Consider the following 24,832-nt stretch of genomic DNA (forward strand, 5'->3'; position numbering starts at 1 on the left):
CACCCATCTTTAGCTTAACAATTTTAGGTCATTCTTCAAACAAACAACTTTTCTAAAATTGCTGCAGCTGTATCAGATCTGTTCTGAATGAATAATACATGTTGGCTAATCTCTTTAGGTGTAAAAAGCGGTCACAGGGAACCAATCTGCTGGCTTTTACATATTTAACACACACAGCCACATTCAGGTCTCCTGATGTTATACCTGAAAGGGCAAGATACAAATATCGGCTTGCCTGTGTACGATCTAGAACCACTAATTTCTTCCAGTATTGTTTAGAGAGGTTTGTAGGTGTCATTGTTTGAATGCTATGCTCTGTTTCTGGTTTTACAGGATGGGTCGGCATGCAGAGGAGAATTTTCTTCCTTTAATGGTAACAGCAGCATAGAAAAGCTGATGGGATGCCAAGCTGAGGCCACCGAGAGGGAAAATGACCAGAGGTAGTAACGCAGTAACTCTGATGTGATTAGATCATTTCAGGATCTAACAACTTCGAGCCACAAGGCCCTCACGATGTCTGAAAAAACACACTTAACATACAAACATATGGAGAGATTGACTGTATCTCAAGACAACAGCTGCAACTCCAAATAATTGATTCAAATGAGGTTCGGAAACAAACAAATTCATGCATGTGAAGCCATCTACAGCCAGCAAAACACTTAACTCATTTGTTTCTCTGGGTAACACTTCTGCACAAAAAGTAAACATACCTATCCTCTCCCCTAAGCATGACATCATTACCTAATTCACACGTCTTTCCGTGTAAGGATTGAGAGGAGAGGCTGCTTCCTCTGCACAGCATAAACACAGCTGAAACTTTCCTGAACTTCATCAAAAGGCAGGCTTAATCAGCTGCTCTGATGAAAGTCTTTTGAAGTGGTAGAGTAGGGGTGGGCGATATGACCAAAATCTTATAAATCACAACACGAGTAATTTGATATCATGATTATGATATATCATGATATAGTAAAAGTTTTCAGGAAAATCAATAAAAATTGGTTTATATATCAAATAACCATATTGTAATGCTCTTTGGAACTCCAGTCAGTGAATTAAATACTTCATAAATTAAAATTACTTCCTCTTTATTTGGCACAAGACAAACAATGGCCAAGTAAACAAATACATCAACCTTGCCAGAATGCTAAATATAACAGTATGCCACATTTCAGTTTAACATTTTGTTGACCAACATTATTATTATTATTATTATTATTATTATAAACTTTGCTCAAGAAACTTAAGATTTCCTCAAAGCAATGCAACAAAGAAAATAAAACCTATAAAAAAAAAATATATATAAATACAATAAAAATAAACACTTCTTGCAGAACTTCTTGCAAAATAAATACATAAATAAATGACAGAATTAATGCAGTGTTCATCTTTTAGTTTTCATAATATTCTTTTGCATGCTTCATTTTGAGGTGGCAAAACAGATTGCTTGTATTACGAGTGATTATAGTTGTGCGAAACAGTTTGCGGATTAAATTTTTCTGCTATGTGCAGGCATTTGTGAACCCACACCACAGATGTCACACCTATTTTAATAACAAGCTCCTCTTCATAGCCTGTTTGGGATTCGTCCCGTTCTGTGGTGATTTCTTTCTCCATTTGGGGTTTTCCTGTGTAAAAAACTGAGTAGCATGAGTGATTCTGGTCTGAACTCTCCTGTCTCCTGAAAGTGCTCGACTTGCTTGCAATTTGGAGCTCCAGCGACAGTGCACACAACAGTCACATGAAACATTCGCGTCTCAGATGAAGACAATACCTGGCACTTTTAAAAAGGCAAACACGTGATAAAGGTCATCAAATTTGCTTGGGCGACCTCAGAAAAATTGCTGGAAAACCCAATGCATGGTTCTTCGATTCTCTCAGTCTCACGTGAAGCCCTGCCCACTGATATTTAAGTCCACACTCTGCACATGGATATTGCTGAAGCACCCCCAGATCATCACCGATCCTCTACCTGGTTGCCTAATGGTTAGACGGATACCTGGAGAGGCCTTCAAGCCACAGTGTCTCGCACCCACTGTGAAACTGGGTGGAAGATCGGTGATGATCTGGGGGTGCTTCAGCAAGGCTGGAATTGGGCAGATTAGTCTTTGTGAAGGACAATTGAATAAAGCCACGTACAAGGTTATCCTGGGAGAAAACTTTGCTTCCTTCTGCTCTGACAATGTTCCCCAACTTGAGGAATTTTACAACAATTTTCCCTAAATCTCACGGGGGGCTACATTTCAATCATGCAATCATATACTGACTTACATGACTTTATGATGTTTTCTTACCTTTAAAAAAATAGGCCTACATCCAAAAAATTATAAAAAAAATAAATGAATAAAAAGGACGGTTCACCCAAAAATTTAATTTCTGTTATAATTACTCAACCTCAAGCCCATATGAATTTCTCTCTTCTGAGTAACAAAAAAGTTTTTTCACCAGTCACGGTCACTGCACCTTTTTCTAACATTAGCACTAGCACATCCTATAGATGCTCAATCGGACTGAGATCTGGGGACTTTGGAGATAAAGTAAACACCTTGAACACTTTGTAATGTTCCTCAAACCATTCCTGAACAATTTTTGCAGTGTGGCAGGGCACATTATTCTGCTGAAGGAGGCCACTGCCATCAGGGAACACTGTTGCTATGAAGGAGTGTACGTGGTCTGCAACAATCTTTAGGTTGGTGGTACGTATCAAAGTAACATCCACATGAATGCCAAGACACAAAGTTTCCCAGTAGAACACTGCCCAGAGCATCACACTGCCTCCGCCACCCTGCCTTCTTCCCATAGTGCATGCTGCTGCCATCTTTTCCCCAGGTAAACAACACACACATACCTGGCCGTCCATATGATCTAAAAGAAAACATGATTCATCACACCAGGCCACCTTCCTCCATTGCTCCATGGTCCAGTTCTGACAAGCCCATTGTAGGCACTTTCGGAGGTGAACAGGGGTCAGCATGGGCACTCCGACCGGTCTGTGGCTACACAGCCCCATATGTAGCAAGCTTGCAAGCAAGTGTTCTGACACCTTTCTATCATGGCCAGCATTACGTTTTTCAGCAATTTGTGCTACATTAGCTCTTCTGTGGGATCGGATCAGACGGGCTAGCCATCGCTCCCCACACACATCAATGAGTCTTGTGTGACCATGACCCTGTCGCCAGTACACCGGTTGTCCTTCCTTGGACCACTTTTGACAGGTACTAACCGTTGCTTACCGGGAACACCCACAAGACCTGCCGTTTTGGAGATGCTCTGACCCAGTCGTATAACAATCACAATTTGACCCTTGTCAAAATCGCTTAGATCCTTACGCTAGGGCTCCTCGATTATGGAAAAAATATTAATCACAATTATTTTGGTCAATACGGAGATCACGATTACTCATTGACTGGAAACATCATGCATTTATTGAACTTTAAAAAAAATATATATTTTTATCAATGGATTTCATTGAACTTGAAATGTAAACTGCACTGGGTAGGGGAGGAGGCTATTGTCATATGGTAATTATTTTATTTTACGTATGGAATTCAAATAAAGGAAAGACTCCATCGCCATAATTTACAGTAGGGATGCTCACACTTCTATGTAATGAGATCTACTTTTTCATCATGTTATTGCAGCAAGATCTACCATGTACAATAAAGGCTATACATCACAATACCACAATTTCAGTAGCCGCTAGTGAAATTTGATGATTCTCAATACCAGCTTCAAAACCACAACAAATAATAACACAAACTAATATGTTAATTATGGAAGAATGTTTTCAAGCTCGTAAGTAATTATTCAAGACTAATAAACAGTCAGTAATAAAATAACAATAAAATAACCAGGCAATGAATACAAATAGATAAAAAATAATAGAACAAAAAATACAAATTAAGAAAATTCTGTGCTTTTTTTAACAGCTTTAAGAGATTTTAACAGCAGTAGGCGATCAAGTATTTAAGGAAACATTCAAAATGAAATGCAACATGAAACTACCACTGGTCTTTACTATGATTATAATACATTAATACATTTTAAAGCTACTAAAGTTACCCTGTCAAGAGTGGTGATTGGTTTCTAATTTCACAAATACAGCCAGTTATTTTTTCGTTATTGATGTTTAAATCAGTATGCTTGTCTGATTAGTCAACGTTGTTGACAAACATTTTTGTTGTCGAACAGTCGTTTGATCTCATTTAACGTAGCATGAGATCATATGAAACTCTAATGATGGCACAAGAGAGGAGCACAGCAGCTTGTGCCTAACTGAGGAGAGGAAGAAAATATGTCCAGACAAATAGCTTCAGGTGATGTAGATCACAAAATATAACAGAATTATAAATGGAAAAATGCAAAACAAGTAACTACAGAAGCACTGTCAACGTGAAATAAAGCAGAGCCGGATCTGGCATTCCACTCAAGCAAAACCTGCATATCAGAGCCTCTAAAAAGCAAACAACCAGGCATTATATCTTTAATTCATCCTTTATTTAAGTTCAAATAATAAGGAAGTGCATCATAAACAAACTCTGTACATTTCTCTGTGCGGTCAGTGCCACGTCTATGAGTCGCATGAAGGGGGAAGAGATTGCAACTGCACCCGACTGAGGCACCCTCTGGCAAGGGTATGGCAGTCCCTCATGCGCGTTTGTTGTAGCTAGATTAATAACGTGATGGATTGTGACATATTGAATCATAATATACTGTAACCTATGTGTCACGTGTGTACCTTATTGTGAAGTAAATCGGTAACACGCATCTCTACTAAGAAAATAGAGTTGTTGTTTGATTAGACTTTTTTGGCTTGTTTTCCAAAAATGATATCTAAAACGCCTTTAATACATTTAACATACTCCTTTAATTTACATTAGTAGCTATACTGCAGAGGAAAAAATTGTTACTGGAGTATTTATCACAATATTTAATATTCTAAAATATCTAAAAACAGCCTACCGTACATGAAACAAGATATATGTTGCTTCTCAGGTAAATGTAAGATATTTTGACTTGCTTTTAGAGAATATGTGGAAAACAAATTAAAAAACTCTTGATTACAATAGTTTTTTTGCTATGAATTTTTCATGAATTAAACTTTTGTTTCCTTTGGAATTCAGTGAATGTCATTTAGAGATATTTTTAAAAGATGATTTTGTCCTCTTTATTGTTAGTAAGCATGTTTAATACAGACTTTTAAGTCTAGGCACAAGCTTATTAATCGGTTAAGAGCTATTGAAAGATAGCATTGTTGCAATAACCGAATAGTCAAATAATCATTCTAATAATAGTTAATTAGTCTATTATCAAAATAATCATTAGTTGCAGCCCTAGTTTATTATCATAACATACTACCTTATTTTTTCAACTTATAAAGGATGCTTTAAAGATATAACACTGGGGTGTTTCATTGTGAAACGGAAGGCGGCACAATAATCATCATCTTGATAATCTTGTTTTCACAATCATTGGAAGCCAAAATTGTAATTGAAATTTTTTTTTATTAATTGCCCAGGCCTAGCTTATGCTTGCCCATTTTTCCTACACAAGAAATTCAAGAACTGACCGTTCACTTGCTGCCAAATATATCCCACCCCTTGACAGGTGCCATCGTATGAGATAATCAATGTTATTCACATCACCTGTCAGTGGTTTTAATGATGTGACAGAATCAGTGTATAATTAATATATATTTATATATATAATATTTTAGGGCCACAACTAATGATTATTTTGATAATCTATGAATCAAACGATTATTAGAACGATTATTGCAACAATTAATCATTAGCTTTAAACTGATTATTCAGCTTATGCCCTGACATAAAAGGTTGTATTAAACATGCTTACTAACAATTAAGAGGGCAAAATCATCTTTTAAATATACTTCTAAATAACATTCACTGAACTAAAGAATTTTTTTTTTTATTAAGATTAATTCAGTAAAGAAATTCACTGCAAAAAATCCTATTGTTATCAAGTGTTTTTGTCTTGTTTTCCATTTAAAATTTTCTAAAAAATCCTTAAAACAAGATACATTTACTTGAGGAGCAACATATATGATATTTAGACTTGCTTTAAGAGACTATCTCTTATATATAAAAGTGTATTTTGTATACCAGTGTATTTTTTTAACGTTATACATTATACTTCTGTGAGTGACAAGACAAAACAAAATATGAGAAGACAAAATATACTTATATTCAAGATCTATTCTCTAAAAGCACGTCTAAATATTTAATATGCTGCTTCTCAGGTGAATGTATATTTTTAAGAATTTGTAGATATTTTAAAATATTTGTATTTTTAATATTATTTTCAACATTCTAAGATAAAAAAATATATATTCTGCAGTAAAGCTGCTAAAGAAAATGTACATTGTTTTAAAAAGGAGTTTTAGATATTTCTATTGGAAAACAAGCCAAAACAAAAACGTATTTTGTTAACTTCAATTCATCTTTAACTTACATAAATAACTCTCTCTTATTAATAAAGCTGCATATTGACAATTTGCTTCACAATAAAAAATGCACAGTGACATATATTATGATTCAATAAGTCACGAGCCATCACGTTATAATCTAGCTGCATTAAGCTTGCGCCCTCGAGGGATGAGTGTCCCCGCAACAGAGTGCGGCTCAGATCGGGACATTAACGCAATTCATAGAAGAGGCGCTGACCACACAGAGAAATGCCAGTTTTGGAGTTTCTAGTTATTTACATGATCTGCTTCTGTATTATTTGAACTTTAATAAAGCTATAGTGCGTTAGACATAATTGCAGTAAAGATGTAACTCCATGGTGTTTCCTTTAAAGAGCTCCGGCTCCACATATTCCACAACGCGAGTGATTCTGTATTTACTTATTTGGTATTTTTGCATTATAATTCACTTTGCAATATAATACTATATATAATATAGTATAATGAGATATATATAATACTTTGCAATCTACATCACCTGAAGCTGTTTGGAAAGTTTAGAGTGTATCTGGGCTGTAAGCGGTGTAATTGTTCCTCTCCTCAGTCAGACATGAGCTGCAGTGCTGCTCTCACGCTTCATCAGCGTTTACTGTAATCTCACGATACGTTAAATGAGATCAAACGACTATTCGACAAATCAAATGTGATATTTTTTTTTTATTGTCGACATTACCGAGAACGTCGAATAATAGTTTCAGCTCTAATATATATTCTTTTTGTTTACAAAATTGTGATTCAAAACATTGAAATATTGTGATATTTAAGTTGCCAATTTCTCATTCATCTGCACAACGGCTCCCACCTCGCTGTAAGCAAAGACCGAAATGTGCGGTGTTTGTTTGTTTGTGGGCTTGTTATGTAGTAATGTCAGGTCCAATAAGTGGAAAAGTGGCCGGTCTCTGTATAGAGATTGCTTCTCAGTTTCCCCGGCTGAACACAGACTACGTTTACATCTGTGGCGAATTCTCAGGACCAGCAAAGCCTTCTCTGCTGGACTAAAATGCCAAATAAACCCTTTTATTGTCAATCATCTTTTTGCCTATGTATATTTAATCGATTTCCACTCTTAATTAATCAAAATAAACAAATAGAGAAAAACTAGAAGTATATCCAGTCAGAATTTATTCCTTGATGCTTACAAGCGAAGTGTGACAGCTGTTTCACAAATCGCATGCCCAAGGCCTTGCTCCTTAGCCAAAGTGGTGCATGATGAAGCTCAGCAAATGTGATCCGAGGTATAGTGGGTTAGATTAAAAATATTTAAAAGTTTTAAAATGTTCAAAAGTTCATTTTCTGAAAGTGAACTCAGCATTGGACAAATAGTTCTGATAGATTATAGTCTTGAAAAACAAAAGGGTAGAACATCCTGAGAATGTCATTCAGCTGACTTTTCATTTACAGAACAGGGCATTAGGTTAATTCAAGTTTGTGTAAAGAAAAAGCATATATATGTCTAAAAATATATTTATTTTTTAATTTGGTCATTTATTTTTTAATTTAATTCTTTTTTTGTTTGGCATTTTATTTTATTTAATACAGGGAAATTTGCCAGCATTTTTTCAAAAGATAAACAATATATTTATAGAATTGGGTTATATGTTAGTATCCCAAAAACACACTGAAGCCTTTCTCCTAATACTGTGTACTTATTTTTAATTTAAAACATATTTGTGCATAGAAATTTTATGTTATATGTTTTGTGGTTTAATTCCGTGACTGCTGTCTATTATTTTGAATGGTGTGGAAAAGAAACTTTAATAAATATACGGATGGCTACTGTGATTAAATTAATCACAAACAGTGGTCATTAATTTGTTCTCCGTGCACTTGTCGTTGTGAATGATACGAGATATTTGTGTTGGCACTCCTGGAAATGTCATGTTTGCAGATCAGATCTATATCTAACGTACAATAAATTAGCTTTCAAGAATGTATACCTTGTCATCATGACTAACGATTGGGGTAAATTCTGTCATGTGACACTGCATTTTTCCATTAATGCCAATTTCCTCAACAAAAAGTGTTTCCAAACTAGTTTTTCCCAACATCTGAAGTATTCAACATAGAGTTGATGCGCTACAGTTAAACGGAAAATATTATGTCGACACTTGTGAAAATGTAGCGTTTCCATCAACTTTATTTTGATGCACTACAACTTTTTCGGAAAAAAACCTTGGATGGAAATGTAGTTAGTAACAAATAACAAATTCGTGCAACATTTAAGTGATGTACATTCATACCACTTATACACGGCTTTTCAAATAATTACAGGGTTAATAGTGATTTGAGATAAAAAATAAAATAAAAATTGTACCCGTTCTTTAAATGTTATATAATCCGTTGCAGTCTACCAAACAATCGTCTAATACAAATACTGAAGTCCTCCGATTTCATTTTCAATACAATCGATAAATAAAACAGAGACGCACGATGGCACCAGATGTGTATGTATGAAAGGAGAGCGTGTGAGACATGAAAGAAGCCGGTTCGTTATACGGGGGAAGTTTCAGGATGAGCGTCCAGAATCAAAAATTTCAGAGAGCTATGTAATAACATGTTATTAGTAAAGCAACAAAATGGAAATTCTGGGCCGAAACCGAAAATTCAGGATGCACTTGGCTGAAAACCGAAAAATGACTTTTTATACCTATTTAAAAGAAAATTTATATAAAATTGTATTAATATTATACTTTTTAATTAATTTCATGAATTTAATTAATCTGAATTGAATACTTCAATCCAATAAAATGATCACACTTTTATTGAAAGTAACGCACCAAAATTGGACAGAAAATATATTAAAACAATATTAAATATATTATTCCTCATTCAGTTCTTTAACATTAAAATTTAACAGATTTTTTTTTTGCCAATTATCCAAATAATGTAACGTTCTAGAAACCTATAATGATATGCAAAACAGCAGTCAAGTAATGAACTTAGCAGCTCTAGGCTAGCATCTTGCAAATACAAAAAGTTTAAATATGCTACACAGTCATTTTAATGAAAACAACAGAAAGAACACAGAATGGCAGAGGGCCTCTATTCGGTTTATGTAAATATATTTCCGCTTTAATATAACATTATTGTGCAAAACAGCAGTAGTAGAACTAAAACCAACCTCAAACTGTAAACGACAGATGTAGCCTCAAGTGAAGAACAAAGTTTTGCAGGGCTAAACACATTTTAATGTAATAAAAAATTGGACTGCGTTCTATTTAAGTAAAAGTGTCAGGTTTCTCTTCAAGAACAAAAGTTGCTCAGCTTTCCGGCAGGAGAGACAGTTCCTCTTATCAAGAACATGAGATGCTGCACTGAATAGTCTCTCTCTCTCTGTGCTGGTGCTTTGACAGATAAATACCTGCATGCAGTCCGCACAAGCAATGGAAAGCGATCTTTGTCCATGTACAAGTAGTCAAAAGGATTGTCATGTTCGCGTGATATGAGTGTGAAGCGATCGTCTGTGTTGCGCAACTGCTTTCGGGTCCTTGAATAACGTATAACGTGCGAGGAAGGGCACCCGGTGGACTTTCTGGTGCCCTCCTACGGTAAGATGGTGCCACCCTAGGGAGTTGGTGCCCTACGCAGATTGCGTAGTATTTCCGCACTGCTGACATCAGCCTTTGATTGGTAGTGCCGTATTTATGGCTAGATCGACCGAGAGTGAAACCTGAGCACTGAGGGGCGGCATATATTTTTGGCTCATATTTTCGGCACATATTTTTGGCCTTTTCTCTCTTTCGGCCAAAACAAAAAAATGCCATTTTCGGTGGCCAAAATTTCGGTGCATGTTATGTAGTTTAGTCACCCAACCAACATATTTTGATCATTTAAAATGTAAGTTAATAATAATAATAAAACCACACCAATAATAGTAATTATTATTATTATACTTTATTTGATATTCCCTTGTTTACTCATTTTGTTTGTTGATTTTCAAATATAAAACCAGTTTAAATGATTTCAGTGTGAGTATCAGTACTTTTTGTACATTTTCAGCACATTTTAACAGTCCCGTGATAATACTGATAACCGTGATAGATTTGGTCACGATAATCGTGATATGAAATTTTCATACCGTTACATCTCTAATCCAGATATTTGTTTCCTTAACATTTCAATGAGACCTGCATTGGAATTGTGCTGCAACAATGGGGTTTCCTTCTTACACCCTGTCTACGTTTAAACAAACCCTCTAAACTGTTAATTTGTTTTGTTGAGAGTAGTTTTCTGTCTGCACGGCACGATTTACACATCATTGATTATAATGGGAGTGATTTTCTTTTATCGCGTTGAGCCGCTAGTGTCTGGAGTAGCCACGGTGTTGCGTAAAATCTGGGATTCCCCTACTGAACAAGTGCATATAGGCGAATGTGAGGGATAGTCAAAATTTTACACTGGTGTGTATAAATGGGTAGACTTTAGAGCAGTGGTTCCCAACCCTGTTCCTGGATGCCCCCCAAAACTACACATTTTGGATACCTCCCTAATAAATCACACCGGATTCAACTCATCAGCTCATTAGTGGAGACTCCAAGACCTGAACTGGGTGTGTCAGAAAAGGGAGATATACAAAATATGCCGTGTTGAAGGGCCTCCAGGAACTGGGTTGGAAACCACTGGTTTAGAAAGCAAGTGCTTTTCCCAATGTACTCCCAGAAATATTGAATTATTTACACTGTGTTGACTTGTAGTTGGGCTCCATCCAATGATGTTTGTTATCCGGTCTTTTTAAGCACATATGCACTCCTCAATAACCTGTAAGAAAGGGGCTTATGCATTCACATGACAACAAAAGCCTCGAGCACCGACTCAATTAGAAAACCACACATTGTCTGACAGACACACAACTGCTTCCAAATGCTCATACATGAATTTGACACGATTTGTTAATTCGTGATATGTCCCATAGTGATTATTAAACCGTGAAAGGCTGCAATCTTACTCTGCACGAGCTACATGCTTTAAAGTCAATGTGACTATATATATTCATAATTAAATCACAGCATTTGTGTTGTTTCATGATCACACTGGGCCATGCATCAAACTGCTTATCGGGAGGTGTGAAGTATGATTTCCATGGTGTACAGTGTTACTGGTTTTACTCTTGTGACAGGGCGGAGGGCGGGGCCGGGTCATGATTCTACATATAAAGGCCGACTGTGGACGGTGGTGCGAGAGAGAGAGAGAGAGAGAGAGAGAGAGAGAGCGAGCACATTTACGGGCAGCGGTCCGTCATATGTGTGCATTTGTATCTTTTGGTTAAAGTTCCTTATTAAAATATTTTTACATCGTCAAATATGCCGGTTCTTGCCTCCTCCTTTCCATTAATACCTTTAAAACTCTGTACAAGGGACAACACTGGTGTGAAATTTTATACTGTGTAAAAGGTGGAAACATTATTAATGGAACTTCCAATATCAATACAATAGCCTTAAATAAAGAATAGTTGCCTAATGAAGAGTTTTTGACCCATGATAAATGAACCTAATTAACACATTGAAAGCCAGATGTTCTTCACCAATGTAAAAAATTACAAAGGCAGCAAAGTATGCACACTGACAGAAGACGTGTAATAACAGGTAGCGAAAAAAATTTGCATGGTGGGTAACTAAGATGTCTCGGATTCGGAATGACACAAGAAATGCTGTTAGACAGAGACACACAATTATATTTTTCAGACGAGATGACAGAAAAGCGGTCTATGCGCTGTTTGTTTGGAGGCATGCAGTGTTGTGGAACACATGTAAGTAAAGGGTTCTCTCTCTTCATTTGTTTAAGTCTTTTTGCAAAAATAGTATCGTCTATGAGAATGCTATCAGTGGTTAGCACTGTCGCCTCACAGCAAGAAGATTCGAGCTTCGAGTCCAGGCTCAACTAGGGCCTTTCTGTGTGGAGATTGCATGTTCTCCCAGTGTTTGCGTGGGTTTCCTCTGGGTGCTCCGGTTTGCCCCACAAGTCCAAAAACATGCAGGTTAAGTGAATTGGAGTCTCTAAATTGCCCCATGTGAGTGAGAGTCCCCCAGTAACTGGGGGTTGCATCAGGAATGGCATCCAGCATCCTGTCACCTAATTTCTGTGTTTATTTTGCACTGTAAACACGATGGACTATGCATAATAATGCGATATAGGCCAATAATGACACAATAAATTCAAATGAATGATAAACCTTAGATACATTTCATAAAAAAATTTTCATGGAATTAGCATCTAATAATAAAATATAATAATAAAATAATAACAATGGGGACAAACAAAAAGCTAAACTTTGTTTGCCAAAAATCTTTTCATTTATAAATATTGAACTACATTTATGGTGTTCTAATGGGTCTTTTATGTCATTTTTGGAGCTTGACAGTAATGAACATGACTACCACACAGTATTAGGGATGCACCTATCCGATAGCTGGATCGGTGTCGGCTCCGATACTGAAGGTTTAAGATGGATCGTGTATCGGTCCGATAAGTCCGATCCGAATCAGATACTGTGTGTTAGTCATATTCGTTATTGTCAAGCTCCAAAAATGACATAAAAGAACTATTAAAACAACATTAAAGTAGTTCATATGAGTGCATTTTATTCAAAGCCACTTGAAGATGTGCGACAGCTCTGTGAATCACAAAAGGCTGTGTTTAATAAGTAAATATATAAAATGCATGTGCAGCTCCCGTGCGTCAGTGAATGGCGCTGCTCTGTTTACACACACACACACACACACAAGCGGCTATTTTTAGACTTCACGTGGAGTGCAATATTTGAGCGCTAATCATGAACAACATCTCAGATGTAGATGCTCAAAAGTTCGGTTCACTTATAATATGCATTTAGAATGGCTTAGAGGTGCTTTTTTTTTCCTTTTACCAGAATTGAAATAAGAAGCCAATTGAACTACTTTAAGACACAATTACAGGACTTCCTGGGGAATGTCAAAATAAAAGCGTGAGGGTTTAAAAGTTAACGGTGCACGATTGAGATATATTAATATATATTCCTATTATAATATATTATTATTATTATTATTATCATTCGTTTACAAATTATAATAATATTTAAGTTAAATGGGTTCCAAAAAATAACTGCGTGAATAAAAAGTGAGCTGATATCTTACAACTAATTTGAACAAAAAAAGAGATCTGAATACTTTAAAGTCCAGATACATAAGTTGAAAACATTTTGCAAAAAAAAAAAAAAAACGGCTTCTTTTCTACTGATGACTACTGGAATTACTGCAATGCAGATTGATTCCATCTTGACTGCAAGATATCATGACAATGGTTACGCCCTCTAATCGTCTCTAGTGAGCAGCGCGACAAAACAACAGTTACATCATATCTGATCTTTATGCACTGTGTTCTTGAATATTTTTTTCTACCACTGAAACACGCTTCACTGATGCCCTGACCCGGCCACACCCGCATCCTCTTTTCCCCACATGTGCGTAAACATGAGGTACGTGTTTCCAGAGCGCCTTTACAACATAAAGTTTTTTTCTTTCTAAATTTAGTTTTATTAATTGGCATGTTCCAAGCCTTTAATAATAAACAAATAGATTTCAGTTCTAATTTTGTGAAATTATTCAGATGTCATCATCTCTGACAAGGCAAAAGAATTACTAGTTTGTAGCCTAGTCTTTCTCACTTTAACTCTTTCCCCGCCAGCGTTTTTTAAAAAAGTTGCCAGCCACCGCCAGGGTTTTTGACGATTTTCGCTAAACTTTAATGGCCCGCAGAATATTTTCTTCCATGAATATATGAAGATGCTATATATCAAAATAAAGATCCGAGCCTCTGCTTTTAGGCAAAAAAAAAAACGATTTTATTTTATCTTCATTTGTTCTTTTTTTATTGCCACTTGAACAGAGGTAGGTTTTGTCAAAAACAACATTTCGGACAAAAAGCTGAGAAAAAGGCATTTTTATCAAACAAGTGCTTTAGTATTAGTATGGTGTTCCACTTCACGTTTGAGACGATCGCAGTCTGTTTCTTTGATCAAAGAGTTGCATACTCTTTCAAAACATGCGTGCGGGTCTTCCTTACCGTATACCACCTAAAACACGGATACCCGGAAAATTCCATGTTTGGCGGGGAAGCGTTTTTTCATAAAACCCGGAAAATTCCGTGTTTGGCGGGGAAAGAGTTAATGAAAATAGAAAAATGGTCCATTCAGACTTGTGCAATGTGCAAATGTGATTCAATATCGTGATAATATTGATATCGAATGATATGAAAAAGAATATCGTGATACTTTTTTTTGCCATATCGCCCATCCCTACCCCTAGACTTCAAAGCTTCATTATACCGGTGGTACCACAGTGTTTTTTTTTATTAAACACAGTAGAATGTAAGTACCTAATAAGAGCAAGCCAAGCCATAGTCAAGACAGAAGTACCAAATACCTCCACCTAGCCTTTTCACTCCGAATGCGTCCATCATTTTCTACGAAAGCAAGCACTCAATGGATTTATTTGGTTGTTTTTCAGCATCTCATGCAGGAGCGATGCATTTTTTTTGTTATTTTCTAAGAAAATTCAGCCTTTAAAAACATGTCTTGAGACAGTCACATTCTGTTTTATTAGTTGCACAGTGTCTCTTTTAGCCCAAGAATGTGATTCATCAAGTCATCATCAGTGCTTGGCACTAGGGCTGAAACAATTAGTCGACGTTATCAACGTCTACAATAAAAAAAATTCTACAAAAATGTTCATTATCGAACAGTCATTTGATCTAATTTAATGTACCATGAGATCACTTTAAACTCTAATGACGAAAGCAGCACTACAGCTCGCACCTAACTTAGGAGAGGAACAATTACACAGCTCAAAGTCCAGCTGCAATCTACATTTCCAAAACAGCTTCAGGTGATGTAGATAGCAAAGCGGGGCTGGAGTTGCTGCTCTGCTCAAGAAAAACATTTTTGCAGTGAATTTCTTTACTCAATTAAACATATAAAAAGTATAATTTTTTCCCCCTTTAATTCAGTGAATGCAATTTAGAGGTATTTTTAAAAGATGATTTTTCCTCTTTATTGTTAACAAGCACGTTTAATACAACCTTTTATGTCAGGACACAAGCTGAATAATCGTTAAAGAGCTAATGATGAATCGCTGAATTGCAATAATCGCCGAATAGTCAAATAATTGTTCTAATAGTCGTTAGATTAATCGGTTATCAAAATAATTGTTAGTTGCAGCCCTACTTAGCACACATTCAAATGCTCATTTTAGCATTTGAATGTGCTTTTTCTTTTTTTTTTTTTTAATTCAATGAATATTCAAATTTTATTTTGACAGCCTTACATCACTGGACTTCCAAACCCTGTTTAAAGAAACACTTATGAAGTTTGGGGGCAACTCTAGGGAAGTTACGATAAAGACCACTGTGTGCAGTGAACTATGAAAAGGAACGTTTTTATAGAAATACTGAAAATGTATCACCTTTTATAATGTGATTTCTTGCTCGAATTGAGGTTACCCAAAAGAAAACAAAAAGATCCAAGAAAACCACAAATGTACCTTAGTTTGAAAAAAAAAAAATAATAATAATAATTTTATATATATATACATATATATATACATACATACACACACACACCAAAATGTCACCAAGTTGTTTAATGTACAAGATCAGAGGACTGCACATCCTCTGTATTTAGTACAACAACACATCCGATTATGAACTCAATTTAATAAGATACATGCCACACTTTGACAACGTTACTTTAAGTTTCCACTCTGTTGGTCCAGCAGAGACTTGATGAGTCATGACGAGAAACTGCTAACTTGTATACCCCCATCCTCCTCTTCTCACAACTTAACCGGCAACATCATATCTGAAAATGTGATCAAACGTCCATTTATAAAGATGAACAGAGGAGCGCTATTGCATCTCCCACCTGCTGGGTCCCTAATGGATGAGACAAACTACCAGAACACAAACTTCAACAGTTTGCCTGTGCTATTGATTATGAGAACTATTGCCATTAAGACAACAAGTTTATTTATGAACTTATATGGTCATTTTCAGAGGCTAAAGGGATGTGAAACTGTCGAAAGATCAGGTGGAAGGCAGAAGAATTCACGATTATAGATTTGTGGAAGAATCTGCTTACTAAGCGGATGTCAAGGACCTTGGGAAGACGATGAGCAAACGTTTACTGAAACATGCCAAAATAACATTTTGATCAGATCGGTGGCTGGCAGTTTGAAGCTGTTCAGAGAAGAAAAGTCAGACTCATCTGCCACAAACCACTCAAAAAGCCTATTGACTTTCAGTTTGCGTTCATAAGCAACTGTCAGCCACGAGTTACACAAGAAGAACATCTTAATATAATAAGATAGTTTGGTCCAAAAACTCTCAAAGCTTCATCTTATAAACATGCACCATTACAAGTGCAAACATCATAAATAAAGCCATCACCTTAAGTGTGGAAACCAATGTCTTCTATGAAAGAAAAAGGAAGCTGCAATCAGACATCATTTTAGAGCATAATCAGCAATGAGAACTGAAAATTGCTTTGCTAAACATAAGTGTCAGGAAATGAAAAAAAAACTACCACTTTGTCTATTCAGCAAAATCCACTTGAACTGTCATAGTCACCTAGGCAAAGAAAATATCATGAATCCCTGTGTAAACAAAAAGAAATCAGCTCGAGTTCGACTCAGATGTGTGGAATAACGTGATCAGCACCAGAGCTTTTCTATCTGTATAATATATTTTCAAACCAGGGAATACTTCATATCACATAAAATAGCCTATATCTTATGATTCAATTTATAACACGTTTCACGTGAACTAAGAGGGGAGAGAATTTAAACCACTCATGTTTTATTTACATCAACCACAGACAAATTAATTTAAAGTTGAACTCTTACAACAGAAGCATGTTTTAAATTAAAAACAACGTTGACTATATATCCGAGTTTGTTTTAGGTCAGATTTTGAGAGAATTAAATTCAGTCAGTCAGATCAGTGCTAACATGCCAAAACTGCTGGAGCAGAAAAAGAAAAGAAAAGAAAACTACTCCCATATTTAAGACCAAATGCATGATTGACATATTTAAGTGGTTATAAGTAAATACAAACTCTTCATAACATATTGTAAATGTAGTTCAATAGATTTTTATGGATTTCTAAGCTAATTAAATGTGTATATCTGCATCTGTTAGCGCGCGCTCGTTTAGCCGCCTACCTTCACACACCCGCCCGAGTAAAACCGATAAACTTCAACGTCTTCAGCTGCAGCCAACCTCAATCCCTTTTCTCCTTAGCTGACTGAGTCATTCCACGAAACGACACCTACGGGAGCGTAAAACACGGCAGTACTGCCCTCAATGCGACCTCCCAAGCCGCTCACGTAACGCGCCTGTCACTAAGCGCTCCAGCGAGACTAGCGCCGCTATTTTAGCGCAGAGGACTCGTGACATCTTCCGGTGTCGGGCGGAATCATGGGGCTCCACCCGACAAGACAAAGGTTGCGGTGGGATGATTTGCTTCTGATGATTCAAATGTCTTCATTTTATCACTCATTTTAATCTGAACAAAAACAATTTTAACTTGACTTCCACGCCGGAAGGAAATTTAAATTTGCCCTCCCGATACAAAAATGAAAGCAAGAAATAATGCACCTCATTCATGGTGTAATGAATAAACTTTTGTAAATATGAATAATATTTACGTAGGTTAAATCTGTTTTTTTTATTTATTTTTTATTTATTTTTTTTATCATTTTATCACAACAAACCATGACTCAGTAGCCCCATTCACACATGCAACGAGGTAAATTACAGGAAAATCATTGGGTTGCCTTTACTGGAATACGTACTGAATGTGCTGTTCACATACTATCAATAAGGAAATCTATAGGTAACGATACATCTTCGCATTATTGAAAACTGCCAGAAAAAAAGTACCATTATTTTCAAAAGGTTAGTGTTGACATGACATCTAAACGGGAAATTGTAGGTAATTTTCTGGAAAAGGCTGTGAACGTGAATTATGAAAGCCGGTTTCTGCCACACTTGGTTAAAAATGTAATTCTCTGAGTCAAAATATTGAGAAACTTTTCCATAATTATGACTCATTTTCTCATAATAATGGCTTATCTTAAAATAATGACAAAGTGTCTCAAAATGGCAACTTAGTATCTCAGTATAATGAGAAACTTGCTCATAATTTTGACTTATTTTCTCATAATAATGACTTAGTATCTCATATTTATGAGAAACTTGCAAATAATTATTACAAATTTTCTCATAATAATGACTTATCTAAAAAAACATGACAGTGTCTCAAAATAACAACTTAGTATCTCAAAATAATGAGAAACTTTCTCATAATAATGCCTTATTTTCTCAAAATAATGGCTTATCTTAAAATAATGAATAAGTATCTCATAATAGCGACTTATTATCTCAAAATAATGGAAAACTTGCTCATAATTTTGATTTATTTTCTCATAATAATGACTTTGTATCTCAATATATTGAGAAACTTTCTAATAATTCTGAATTATTTTCTCATAATGGCTTATCTTAAAATAATGAGAAACCTTCTCATAATAATGCCTTATTTTCTCATAATAACAACTTAGTAGCTCAAAATAATGAGAAACTCTCATAATAATGACTTCTCAAAATAATAACAAAGTTTCTAAGAATAATGACTTATTATCTCAAAATAATGAGAAACTTTCTCATAATAATGCCTTATTTTCTCGTAATAATGACTTAGTATCTCAAAATAATGAGAAACTTTCTCATAAAAATGCATTATTTTCTCATAATAATGACTTTTCAAAATAACGACAAAGTATCTCATAATAACAACTTAGTAGCTCAAAATAATGAGAAACTTTCTCATAATAACGAATTAGTATCTCAAAATAATGAGAAACTTTCTCATAATAATGAGAAACTTTATCATAAGTATAACTTATTTTCTCATAATAATGACATCTCAAAATAACGACAAATTATCTCATAATAACAACTTAGTAGCTCAAAATAATGAGAAACTTTCTAAAATAATAATGCCTTATTTTCACATAATAATGACTTCTCAAAATAATGACTTAGTATCTCAAAATAATGAGAAACTTTCTCATAATTATGACTTGGTTTCTCAAAATAATGAGAAACTTTCTCATAATAATGCCTTATTTTCTCATAATAACGACTTCTCAAAATAACAACAAATTATCTCATAATAACAACTTAGTAGCTCAAAATAATTAGAAACTTTCTCATAATAATTCCTTATTTTCTCATAATATGACATCTCAAAATAACGACAAATTATCTCATAATAACAACTTAGTAGCTCAAAATAATGAGAAACTTTCTAAAATAATAATGCCTTATTTTCTCATAATGATGACTTCTCAAAATAATGACTTAGTATCTCAAAATAATGAGAAACTTTCTCATAATTATGACTTGGTTTCTCAAAATAATGAGAAACTTTCTCATAATTATGACTTGGTTTCTCAAAATAATGAGAAACTTTCTCATAATAATGCCTTATTTTATCATAATAATGACCTATCTCATAATAACAACTTATTAGCTCAAAATAATGAGAACCTTTCTCATAATAATGACTTATTGTCTCATAATAATGACTTCTGAAAATAATGACAACGTTTCTAAGAATAACGAATTAGTATCTCAAAATAATGAGAAACTTTCTCATAATAATGCCTTATTTTCTCATAATAATGACTTAGTATCTCAAAATAATGAGAAACTTTCTCATACTAATGCATTATTTTCTCATAATAATGACTTCTCACAATAATGACATATTATCTCAAAATAATGAGACACTTTTCCATCTCATAATAATGACTTATTGTCTCATAATAATGACTTCTGAAAATAATGACAACGTTTCTAAGAATAACGAATTAGTATCTCAAAATAATGAGAAACTTTCTCATAATAACGACATCTCAAAATAACGACAAATTATCTCATAATAACAACTTAGTAGCTCAAAATAATGAGAAACTTTCTCATAATAATTCCTTATTTTCTCATAATATGACATCTCAAAATAATGACAAAGTATCTCACAATAATGACATATTATCTCAAAATAATGAGACACTTTTCCATCTCATAATAATGACTTATTGTCTCATAATAATGACTTCTGAAAATAATGACAACGTTTCTAAGAATAACGAATTAGTATCTCAAAATAATGAGAAACTTTCTCATAATAACGACATCTCAAAATAACGACAAATTATCTCATAATAACAACTTAGTAGCTCAAAATAATGAGAAACTTTCTAAAATAATAATGCCTTATTTTCTCATAATGATGACTTCTCAAAATAATGACTTAGTATCTCAAAATAATGAGAAACTTTCTCATAATTATGACTTGGTTTCTCAAAATAATGAGAAACTTTCTCATAATAATGCCTTATTTTCTCATAATTATGACCTATCTCATAATAATAACAAAGTATCTCACAATAATGACATATTATCTCAAAATAATGAGACACTTTCTCATAATAATTTCTTATTTTCTCATAATAATGACTTGTCCCAAATAACGACAAAGTTTCTAATAATAACGACTTAGTATCTCAAAATAATGAGAAACTTTCTCATAATAATGCCTTATTTTCTCATAATATTGAGAAACTTTATCATATCATAAGTATAACTTATTTTCCCATAATAATGCATTATTTTCTCATAATAATGACATCTCAAAATAATGACAAATTATCTCATAATAATAACTTAGTAGCTCAAAATAATGAGAAACTTTCTCATAAAAATGCCTTATTTTCTCATAATAATGAGAAACTTTATCATAAGAATAACTTGTGTTCTCATAATAATGCCTTATTTTCTCATAATAATGACTTATCTCAAAATAATGACTTAGTATCTCAAAATAATGAGAAACGTTCTCATAATTATGACTTGGTATCTCAAAATAATGAGAAACTTTCTCATAATAATGCCTTATTTTATCATAATAATGACCTATCTCATAATAACAACTTCTTAGCTCAAAATAATGAGAACCTTTCTCATAATAATGACTTATTTTCTCATAATAATGACTTCTGAAAATAATGACAACGTTTCTAAGAATAACGAATTAGTATCTCAAAATAATGAGAAACTTTCTCATAATAATGCCTTATTTTCTCATAATAATGACTTAGTATCTCAAAATAATGAGAAACTTTCTCATACTAATGCATTATTTTCTCATAATAATGACTTCTCACAATAATGGCATATTATCTCAAAATAATGAGACACTTTTCCATAATAATTTCTTATTTTCTCATAATAATGACTTGTCCCAAATAACGACAAAGTTTCTTATAATAACGACTATCTCAAAATAATGAGAAACTTTCTCATAATAAAGCCTTATTTTCTCATAATAATGAGAAACTTTATCATAACTATAACTTATTTTCTCATAATAATGCCTTATTTTCTCATAATAAAGACTTAGTATATCAAAATAATGAGAACCTTTCTCATAATAATGCCTTATTTTCTCATAATAATGACTTAGTATCACAAAATAATGAGAAACTTTCTCATACTAATGCATTATTTTCTCATAATAATGACTTCTGAAAATAATGACAACGTTTCTAAGAATAACGAATTAGTATCTCAAAATAATGAGAAACTTTCTCATAATAATGCCTTATTTTCTCATAATAATGACTTAGTATCTCAAAATAATGAGAAACTTTCTCATACTAATGCATTATTTTCTCATAATAATGACTTCTCACAATAATGACTATCTCAAAATAATGAGACACTTTTCCATAATAATTTCTTATTTTCTCATAATAATGACTTGTCCCAAATAACGACAAAGTTTCTTATAATAACGACTATCTCAAAATAATGAGAAACTTTCTCATAATAAAGCCTTATTTTCTCATAATAATGAGAAACTTTATCATAACTATAACTTATTTTCTCATAATAATGCCTTATTTTCTCATAATAAAAACTTAGTATCTCAAAATAATGAGAAACTTTCTCATAATAATGCCTTATTTTCTCATAATAAAGACTTAGTATATCAAAATAATGAGAAACTTTCTCATAATAATGCCTTATTTTCTCATAATAAAGACTTAGTATATCAAAATAATGAGAAACTTTCTCATAATAATGCCTTATTTTCTTATAATAATGACATCTCAAAATAACGACAAATTATCTCATAATAACAACTTAGTAGCTCAAAATAATGAGAAACTTTCTTATAATAATGCCTTATTTTCTCATAATAATGACTTATCTCAAAATAATGACAACGTTTCTAAGAATAACAACTTAGTATCTAAAAATAATGAGAACATTTTTCATAATAATGCCTTATTTTCTCATAATTATGACTTGGTATCTCAAAATAATGAGAAACTTTCTCATAATTATGACTTGGTATCTCAAAATAATGAGAAACTTTCTCATAATAGTGCCTTATTTTCTCATAATAATGACTTAGTATCTCAAAATTATGAGAAACTTTCACATAATAATGCCTTATTATCTCAAAATAATGAGACACTTTCTCATAATAATTTCTTATTTTCACATAATAATGACATCTCAAAATAACGACAAATTATCTCATAATAACAACTTAGTAGCTCAAAATAATGAGAAACTTTCTCATAATAATGCCTTATTTTCTCATAATAATGACATCTCAAAATAATGACAAAGTATCTCACAATAATGACATATTATCTCAAAATAATGAGACACTTTCTCATAATAATGCCATATTTCCTCATAATAATGCCTTATCTCAAACTAATGACAAAGTATTTTATAATAACAACATTGTATATAAAAATAATGAGACATTTTCTCATAATAATGACTTACTAAAAAATGATGAGTAAGTTTTTCATAATAACGCCATAGTATCTCAAAATAATGAGAAACTTTCTCATAATAATGACATAGTATCTCAAAATAATGAGACACTTTTTCATAATAATTTCTTATTTTCTCATAATTGAGACTTATCTCAAAATAATGACAAAGTATTTTATAATAACAACATTGTATATAAAAATAATGAGACATTTTATCATAATAATGCCTTATTATCTCAAAATTATGAGAAACTTTCACATAATAATGCCTTATTATCTCAAAATAATGAGACACTTTCTCATAATAATTTCTTATTTTCTCATAATAATGACTTGTCCCAAATAACGAAAAATTTTCTAATAATAACGACTTTGTATCTCAAAATAATGAGAAACGTTCTCATAATAATTTCTTATTTTCTCATAATAATGACATCTCAAAATAACGACAAATTATCTCATAATAACAACTTAGTAGCTCAAAATAATGAGAAACTTTCTCATAATAATTCCTTATTTTCTCATAATATGACATCTCAAAATAATGACAAAGTATCTCACAATAATGACATATTATCTCAAAATAATGAGACACTTTCTCATAATAATGCCATATTTCCTCATAATAATGCCTTATCTCAAACTAATGACAAAGTATTTTATAATAACAACATTGTATATAAAAATAATGAGACATTTTCTCATAATAATGCCTTATTTTCTCCTAATAATGACTTACTAAAAAATTATGACTAAGTTTTTCATAATAACAACATAGTATCTCAAAATAATGAGAAACTTTCTCATAATAATGACATAGTATCTCAAAATAATGAGACGTTTTTTCATAATAATTTCATATTTTCTCATAATTAAGACTTCTCAAAATAATGACAAAGTATCTCATAATAACGACTTAGTATCTCAAAATAATGAGATACTTTCTCATAATAATTTCTTATTTTCTCATAATTAAGACTTCTCAAAATAATGACAAAGTATCTCATAATAACAACTTAGTATCTCAAAATAATGAGAAACTTTCTCATAATAATGCTTTATTTTCTTATGATAATGACTTCTCAAAACAATGACAAAGTATCTCATATGATGAGAATGTTTGTCATAATTATAGTATTTTATATTATGAGATACCAATCATTATTATAAGACATTTTTCACGTAATATCAAATTGTTGTTATTTTAAAATATTTATCATATATTTTTATCAACTGAGGTGAAAACCGGCTTTCATAAAAACCCTCAATGGTATTGTAAATGAACAAGTGAAATTATTGTTTAGGTAAATTATATGTATCATAAAAGTTATTTATGTATTGTAATAATGTCCAGGTAGGTTTTGACAAAGTCCATTTTGGTTCATGTGCATTTATGACAATGTGGATTTGATACAAGTCCTCTCCTACTAGGTAATAAAGACTTCTACACAGGC

At 33.1% G+C, this 24,832-nt stretch overlaps 1 protein-coding gene across 1 annotated transcript in view; it reads right to left on the reverse strand.

Moving 5' to 3' along the window:
* Nucleotides 1–17,875, reverse strand: part of LOC127626029 (ras-related protein Rap-1A-like) — a 43,430-nt gene extending 25,555 nt beyond the window's left edge. Inside the window, exon 1 of the mRNA XM_052101538.1 lies at nucleotides 17,673–17,875. The gene's annotated coding sequence lies outside the window, so the exon portion shown is untranslated. The remainder of the gene's footprint in view (nucleotides 1–17,672) is intronic.
* Nucleotides 17,876–24,832: the final 6,957 nt, after the last annotated feature.

Source organism: Xyrauchen texanus, chromosome 32, assembly GCF_025860055.1.
Source record: "Xyrauchen texanus isolate HMW12.3.18 chromosome 32, RBS_HiC_50CHRs, whole genome shotgun sequence".
Lineage (NCBI taxonomy): Eukaryota > Metazoa > Chordata > Actinopteri > Cypriniformes > Catostomidae > Xyrauchen > Xyrauchen texanus.